At 42.8% G+C, this 8,399-nt stretch overlaps 1 non-coding gene across 1 annotated transcript; it reads right to left on the bottom strand.

Moving 5' to 3' along the window:
• Positions 1-4,726: 4,726 nt before the first annotated feature.
• On the bottom strand, positions 4,727-4,849 carry LOC130020192 (U6atac minor spliceosomal RNA). Its single transcript, XR_008791967.1, has one exon. It is a non-coding gene; the product is annotated as a U6atac minor spliceosomal RNA (small nuclear RNA).
• Between the last annotated feature and the right edge of the window lie 3,550 nt (positions 4,850-8,399).

The following is an 8,399-nucleotide window of genomic DNA, read 5'->3' as shown; positions in this document are numbered from 1 at the left end:
TGGTATGCTGTTCATTTCCTTTCAGACTTTTTTTTCACCATTTTTGGTTTTTTTCTAGAGGTTTACTTCACCACATCTTGGAATGCCTTCCCCCCCCCCCCCCACTTGCTAGGAATCCTTCAAACTGTAAACTTTCAGCAAAAAAAGAGAAACATAAATTTGAAAAATGGCATTTTGCTAAAGAAAAACTACTTACAGTCTTATGTCAACAGGGATTAATAATCAAAACACAGAAAATTCATAAAAATTGAAAATCCAATTAAAAATAGGAAAGTGATTTGAACAGACACCTCCCTAAGAGTACATATAATTGGGCAATAGGCATATAAAAAGATGTTCATCTTCTTTTAGTATTAGAAAAATTAAATAAAAGCAACAGTCAGACATCAATTTGTACTTGTGAGAATGGCTATTATCTAAAAGACAAAAAAGAAGTGCTGAATGCAGATAGAAGGGAAGATTAATTACTATTAATGAAATCCAGAAGACCCTGGGGTCAATCTCTGGCACTGTATATGATACACAGAACAGGCAGAATCAAGAATAACCTGAGCACAGATGGATATGGCTACTACCTCTTGCCAATAGAAATTTTATATTTTCTAGTTTTTAAAACTTTTGAAACTTACCCACATATACAAATCACAAGTTCAAAATGATGTATGCCATATTTACTGCAGCATTATTTACAATAGTCAAGAATTAAAAACAATGTGCCTGCTTATCAACTGACGAATTGAAAAAGAGGATGTGGTATATAATGCAATAAAATACTGCACAGAGATTTAAAAACATAAAATTTCAATAAAGTAGATGGACATAGAAGGTATTAGTAAAATCAACTATAAAGAATACGAAAAACACACGTGATTTTCACTCATATGTGGTATATAAAGAAAACAAGCAGGTAAATTAAGTAGAACTAATTTTTTTGGGTAGATTTATTTGTGGTTTTCAGAGGGGAATAGTTAGAGGAATGGGTAAAATTGGACAAATATATGGGGAACAATAGAATGAAAGTTCTAGTGGTGAAGTTAATACAATTGACACATCTATTTGCATACCAATGATATTCATAAAAATCATATACTATTTTCATAAGGAAATATTACTTTAATAAAACACTATAAAGAAAATACTGTAAAAAAACATGAAGTTGAGCCTTCATAGGTAAGAGACCACATATAGAGTGGTAGTGTACATGTTTAGATAAATGTATGTTTATATTTATGTATGCGATAGCACAGCAGGTAGGGTGTTTGCCTTGCTCACAGCCAACATGGCCGACCTGAGTTCAATTCCTCCGCCCCTCTCGGAGAGCCCGGCAAGCTACTGAGAGTATCTCGCCCGCACGGCAAAACCTGGCAAGCTACCTGTGACATATCTGATATGCCAAACACATAACAAGTGTCACAGTGGAGATGTTACTGGACCTGCTTGAGCAAATCGATGAACAACGGGAGGACAGTGATATTGTCATATAATAATATACATACATAAGATTTAACTTGGAGGCTAAATTTTCAAAAAGGCCATATGGAATTAAAATGTACTTCCTAAAGAAATAAATAATAAAATAAAATAAAATGTCATTCCTTTCTACAAAAAAATTTTGAAGACTTTACAGATGTTCCCAATGTATTTGGCCTACTGACCCTTTTCATTAAAAAAATAAAAATACACTGGAAATCTGTCTTTTGCCAGTTCTTATTTACTTATGTGTTTCTTTAAATTTTACAATGTCTATACAATCATTCAATATCAAGGTGACTTTGACAAACCATTCTAAATATCCAAGTTGGATAAAATGGGCTGTTTTCTCAGAGAGGCAGAATGTAATGGGGTAACAGTTCAGAGTAATTGTCTAACATCCAGTGAAAGTCCTGCTGATGAGGTCCAAATTAGATGTTGAACACGAACACTAAATTTTAAAAATAAATATTCATTAAAATAAATTTATTGACATAAAGATGGGAATAAAGTAATTTTTATATTGGCCCATCAAAAATAGCATAAAATATTTAATTTTAAGTAAAAGGGAATGTGCCTGCCACAGAGGCGCGGGGGGTGGTGTGTGGCAGAGGGGAGACTGGGAACATTGGTGATGGAGAATGGGCACTGGTGGAGGGATGGGTATTTGATCATTGTATGCCTGAAATGTAATCGTGAAAGCTTATAAGTTTGTAACTGTATCTCATGGTGATTCATTAATAATAATAATAATAAAAATATGGGAAAAAAGTTAAGGAACATGGCCTGGAGTATATAAAAGTAACAGTAAATAAAGAAAACCAGGATAGCTGGATTAATTTTAAATAAACCTGAAGGGCTGGAGTGATAGCACAGCGGTAGGGCATTTGCCTTGCATGCGGCCGGCCTAGCCAAACCGGGTTTGATTCCTCCACCCCTCTCCGAGAGCCCGGCAAGCTACCAAGAGTTTCTCACCTGCATGGCAAGGCCTGGCAAGCTACCCGTGATGTATTCAATATGCCAAACACACTAACAATAAGTCTCACAATGGAGATATTACTGGGCCCGCTCAAGCAAATTGATGAACAATGGGAGGACAGGATAGGACAGGACAGGAAACCTGACAGAGAAAGAAAATATTTTTAGGGGGAGGAGGAAATTAGATGATAATAAAGGAATCAGTTTTCTGAGGAAAAAAATAAAATATTTTTATTAAGTTACCATCATTTACAATATTATTTATAGTAGAGTTTTAGGACTACATTGTTCCAATACCATTCCCACCACCAGTGTCAAAATCTCTCCAATAGTGTCCTTAGGTTTTCTCCAACCTCTTAATCTGCCTCCCTGGTAGACACATTTTTAAAGTAAGTCTACAAACTGTACCTCATGGTGTCTCACTAATAAAAATTAAAAAAAATAATCACGATCACGATCACGACCATCCTGTTATTCATCGATTGCCTCGAGCAGGCCCCAGTAACGTCTCCTTCTTCCTATTTAAATAATAAAATAAAAATATATGATAATCCCCCCCCAAAAAAAAGTTTGGGGGCCACATGCAATGATGCTTAGGGTTTACTTCTTGCTCTGTGCTCAGGGATCATTTCTGCTGTTGCTTGGGGGGCCTTATGGGGTTTTGGGAATGGAACTTGGTTGGTTGCATCAAGGCAAGATCCCAACCTGCTGTACCTGCCCATGACAGGAGCATTTTAATATAATATATAACTTATAGAGCCAACGATATATATATCGTTGAGTTTTTTTATTTTTTATACATTTATTTTTGTTACTATTATTTGGAGTTGAAGGCAAGATGGCACTGACCCTTGTACTCTCCCGAGCCTGGCTCACCATCTCGCTCTAGACGACGTGTGACTCAGCATGCCAGGCATGGAATTCTGCATGTGATCCCTACTGGAACTCTGCACATGATTCCTGTAGGACATCACCGGCTGCTTTGAGGGATTAAGACAGAATGGCTTTGGCGGGGCGAGAAAAGACTGTGGCAGTGGCTGCAGCATCACCGACTTCCCTGGCCGGGCCAAGTCACAACACCATCGAGCATAGAACAGCAACAGTATTGCATGCAATGGCTTATCCTCTACAGGATGCTGTCCGCCAACCACCAAGTAACTTGGGACTTGGCACAGGTGTTCGACCTGGCACAGACCTTATGAGATGGGGTCTTGCTCTGCCAGCTATTCAACAACCTCTGGGCGCACTCCCTACACCTCAAGGAGACCAACCTGAGGCTGCAGATGCCCCAGGCGCTGGCTGGAGACGCAGGCAGGTGCATGTTGTCAGTGTGCAAATTGCTACAGCAGGCCGGTCACCAGGAGCTTACATTCAGTAGACTAGGAATACCTGCAGGGATGATTGGAGATCGCCCCAAAAGCCTCCATCTCCCACCTCGCCCCCGCCCCCGAGAATCCAGCAAGCTACCAAGGGTATCCTGCCCGCATGGCAGAGCCTGGCAAGCTACGCGTGATGTACTAAATATGCCAACAACAGTAGCTAAAATGGGTCTCATCCCCCTAACCCTGAAGGACTCTCTGGCTGAGTTGGGAAGAACGAGAGAGCTCGTATTAAGCAGATGGCGCACAAGTCAACGGATGGGAAGGCGCCCCGCAAGCCGTTGGCCACCAAGGCACCCGCAATAGTGTGCCAGCCACTGGTGGCAAGAAGAAGCTGCACTGCTACCAGCCCAACACTGACCTGCACTCCCAGAGCTTGGCTGTCATGGCACTGCAGGAGGCGTGCAAGGCCTATCTGGTGGGGCTCTTCGAGGTTACCAACTTTTGCACTATCCACGCCAAACATGTCACCATTATGCCCAAGGAGATTCAGCTGGCGTGCCACATCCATGGAAAGAGGGCATAAAGTTTATGATGCTAAAACCTCAGGGCTGGGGCAAATGCTACTGGCGCCCCCTTGAGCAAATCGATGATTAATGGGATGACAGGGCTACAGTGCTACTATTATTTTTTTAATTGAATGACCATTGAGATACAAGGTTACAGAACTGGTCATGGTCGGGTTTCAGTCATACAGTGTTCCAGCACCCATCCCTCCACCAATGTACATTTCCCACCACCAGTGTCCTCCAATTTCCCTCCTGCCACCCTCCCCAGAGCCTGACTCTATGGCAGTCACTTTCCTTCTCTCTCTCTCTCTCTCTCTCTCTCTCTCTCTCTCTATCTCTATCTCTATCTCTCTCTTTCCTCTCTCTCTCTCTTTTTGGGCATTATGGTTTGCAAAACGTTGGTTAGATGCCGCGAAGTAGGTGGCAGTGCTTTAAACGTATGCGTGTTGCAGGCTGAAGCCTCTTTCATCCTTGTCAAGGGGAATGATAACCTTCTCTCCTTTCATTCAACATAGGAAAATTGCCAGGAGAGTCCGTCCAGGGACCCTGGCTCTGGCTAGCATATGCCAGTTCCCCTAGAGAATCCCAAACCCTGCCCACATCTTCCATCTTGCAGTCCTCCTTAGTGTGGTTGGGTTCAGAAGGCCCCTCGGGTGAGCAGACTTCTTCTGGTTGAGGGTGCCCCTTAGGTGAGTGGACTTTCTCCAGTTCAGGGGTGTCCTCAGGTGACCGGGCTTCCTCAGACCATCTCAGTTCTATGAGCCAAGTTCATGCAGCTTGAATGAATCCATCACCCCTGGAAAATAAACCAGTGAACACATTTCTCTGGGGGTCTGGGTGTGTGGTCCATTCACTGACCCAGGGTTGTCCGATGCCGTGGCTAGTCTAGGGATCTCTGCTCATCTTTGTCATGTGTTCACTCTGCTAGTCTCTGCTCTCGGCCTGCATTGTCTGTAGCGGCCATCCAGGGTATTCCAAGGGGCAAGTGGCAAAATCACGTAAACAGGGGCCCACAGGAAAGAAACGGTCGGCGGAAGGGAAAGGCCTACAGTCACTGCGCTACAGGGTATCGCTGAGGAAGGGCCCATTGCTGCCTCTCAAGACCCCTAACTTGACCGGACGTTGCACAAGAGAGTCCGTGAGCTTCTGGGCAAGGCCATTCCCAAGCACATGGAGCAAGGCGTCTCCTGCGGCAACGTCCAGCCAAGTTAGGGCTCTTGCCCCAGGAGACGCCTTGCTCCATGTGCTTGGGAGCAAGCAAAGCCTCTTCAGCATGTGTTGCTGAGAAAACTGGACAGCTACATGCCCCCCCAAAAAAAAACTCAGGCCTCTTATGCCAAGCACAAAAGTCAGATAAAAATGAATTAGGGACCTCAATATCAGAACTGAATCCTTAAGTTACTTGGAGGAAAATGGGGGCAAACCCCTCTATGACATTCAAGATAAAAAAAACATCAAGGATAAAACACTACTGACCAAGCAAGTGGAAGCAATGATAAACAAACAGGACTACATTAAACTAAGAAGTTTCTGCACCCCAAAAGAAATGATGACCAAGGTACAAAGATAGCACACAGATTAGGAAAAATTATTTATGCAATACCCATCTGATGAAGGGTTAATATCCAAGATAAATATGGCACTTGTAGAACTTTACAAGAGTCTTTCTGGGAGTTCTGCCTCAAACTCCAGCGGGCGCCCCGGCTGGATGGAGGGTCCCGCTGTGTCGATCCGGGGAAGACCTGCCCACTGAGCATCTCCTGCCCTTCAGTGACTTGGGCCTCTTTGACCTTTGGCGGGTGGGGAGGGTGTTGCTTTAGCCTCCAGGGCTCCCGATTGGTTCTGAGTACTAAGACTATCTGCAGTCCATCTCCGGCTTTGTTTCCTCCAAGGCTGCACTTTTTTTTTATTTTTTTATTTTATTTTATTTTATTTTTATTTATTTATTTTTTTACAGTTGTAGATTTACAATTTTTTTTGTGCTTGGGTTTCAATTATACAATGATCAGATACCCATCCCTCCACCAGTGCCCGTTTTTCACCACCATGGATAATATCCCTCCCACCCCCATCCCCCCATCCCCCCTGCCTCTGTGGCAGGGCAATCCCCTGTGTTCTCTCTCTCCTTTTGGGTGTTGTGGTCTGCAAAAGAGGCATTGAGTGGCAAACATGTTCAGTCCATAGTCTACTTTCGACATGCATCTCCCCTCCTGGGAGGATCCTCCAAACATCCTTTATTTGGTGCTCCCTTCTCTATCTGAACTGCCCTTTCCTCTAGGATACCCGGCTGGCCTCTAAGTTATGGAGTAATCCTGCTGATGCTGATCTCAGCTATTCTTGGGTATTAATCTCATACTTTGTTACTTTATATCCCCCAGATGAATGCAATCTTTCTATGTCTATCCCTCTCTTTCTGACTCATTTCGCTTAGCATGATACTTTCCATATTGTACCACTTGTATGTAAATTTCATGACTTCATCTTTTCTAACAGCTACATAGTACTCCATTGTGTAGATGTACCAAAGTTTCTTTAACCAGTCATCTGTTCTTGGGCATTCAGGTTTCTTCCAGTTTCTGGCTATTGTAAAGAGTGCTGCAATGAACAAACAAGTGCAGATGTCACTTCGACTATACATTTTTGCCTCTCTGGGATATATTCCCAGGAGTGGTATTGCTGGGTCAAATGGGAGCTCAATTTCTAATTTTTTGAGAATCGTCCATACTGTTGTCCAGAAGGGCTGAACCAGTGGACATTCCCACCAACAGTGAAGGAGTGTCCCTTTCTCGCCACATCCACGCCAGCATTGGTTGCTTTTGTTCTTTTGAATGTGGGCTAGTCTCTGAGGTGTGAGATGGTATCTCATTGTGGTTTTGATCTGCATCTCTCTGATGATTAATGATGTAGAGCATTTTCTCATGTGCTTTTTTGCCATTCGGATTTCTTCTTTGAGAAAGTTTCTGTTCATTTCATTGCCCCATTTTTGGATGGGGTTGGATGTTTTCTTCTTGTGGAGTTTAACCAGTATTTTGTATATCCTGGATATCAACCCCTTGTCAGATGTGTATTCGGCGAATATCCTTTCCCATTCTGTAGACTGTCTTTGTATTTTGGTCACTGTTTCTTTGGAGGTGCAGAAGCTTCTTAGTTTAAGATAGTCCCATTTATCTATCTCTGTTTTCACTTGCTCGGCCAGTGGCGTGGCATCTTTGAAGATACCATTAGCTTCAATATCATGGAGGGTTTTGCCAACTTTATCTTCAATGTACCTTATGGTTTCTGGTCTGATGTTGAGGTCTTTAATCCATTTTGATCTTACTTTTGTACATGGTGTTAGGCAGAGTTCTGAGCCTATTTTTTTGCATGTAGCCGTCCAATGATGCCAACATAATTTATTAAAGAGGCTTTCCTTACTCCACTTCACATTACTTGCACCTTTATCAAAGATTAGATGATCATATGATTGAGGGGAGATGTCAGTGTATTCAACCCTGTTCCATTGGTCTGCAGTTCTGCCTTTGTTCCAGTACCATGCTGTTTTAATTATTACTGCTTTGTAGTACAGTTTGAAGTTAGGGAGGTTGATTCCTCCCATTTTCTTTTTCCCAAGAATTGCTTTAGCTATTCGTGGGGGCTTATTGTTCCATATAAATTTCAGGAGTGTTTGCTCCATTTCTTTGAAGAATGTCATGGGTATCCTTATAGGGATTGCATTGAATTTATACAATGCTTTCGGTAGTATTAAGGCTGCACTTTTTAATAGGCAGCTCACTCGTCACCGACTGGAGTTGAGTCAGTCTTAAGAGGCGTTTGTTGCTTCATTTGCCCTTTGGAAAGAATTTATTAAATGCCCCATCATGTCCTTGGGAGAGCAGAGGTGTTTCCCTCTACCCACTCTGATCTTCATAACAGCTGACTCTGATCTGAGTCATCTGTCAGAGGGTGCTCGGCTTTGAGGTCCCCTGTGGCAAGCTGTGTCTTCTGTGGCTCTCTTCCCTGACATCCCCCACAGTGGGGTGGCGAGGTCTTCATGGGAAAGATGATATTCTCACCACAGCCTTGA

Source organism: Sorex fumeus, unplaced genomic scaffold (genome assembly GCF_029834395.1).
Source record: "Sorex fumeus unplaced genomic scaffold, SorFum_2.1 ptg000010l, whole genome shotgun sequence".
NCBI classification, from domain to species: Eukaryota; Metazoa; Chordata; class Mammalia; order Eulipotyphla; family Soricidae; genus Sorex; species Sorex fumeus.
This window is presented reverse-complemented; position numbering and strand designations above follow the sequence as displayed.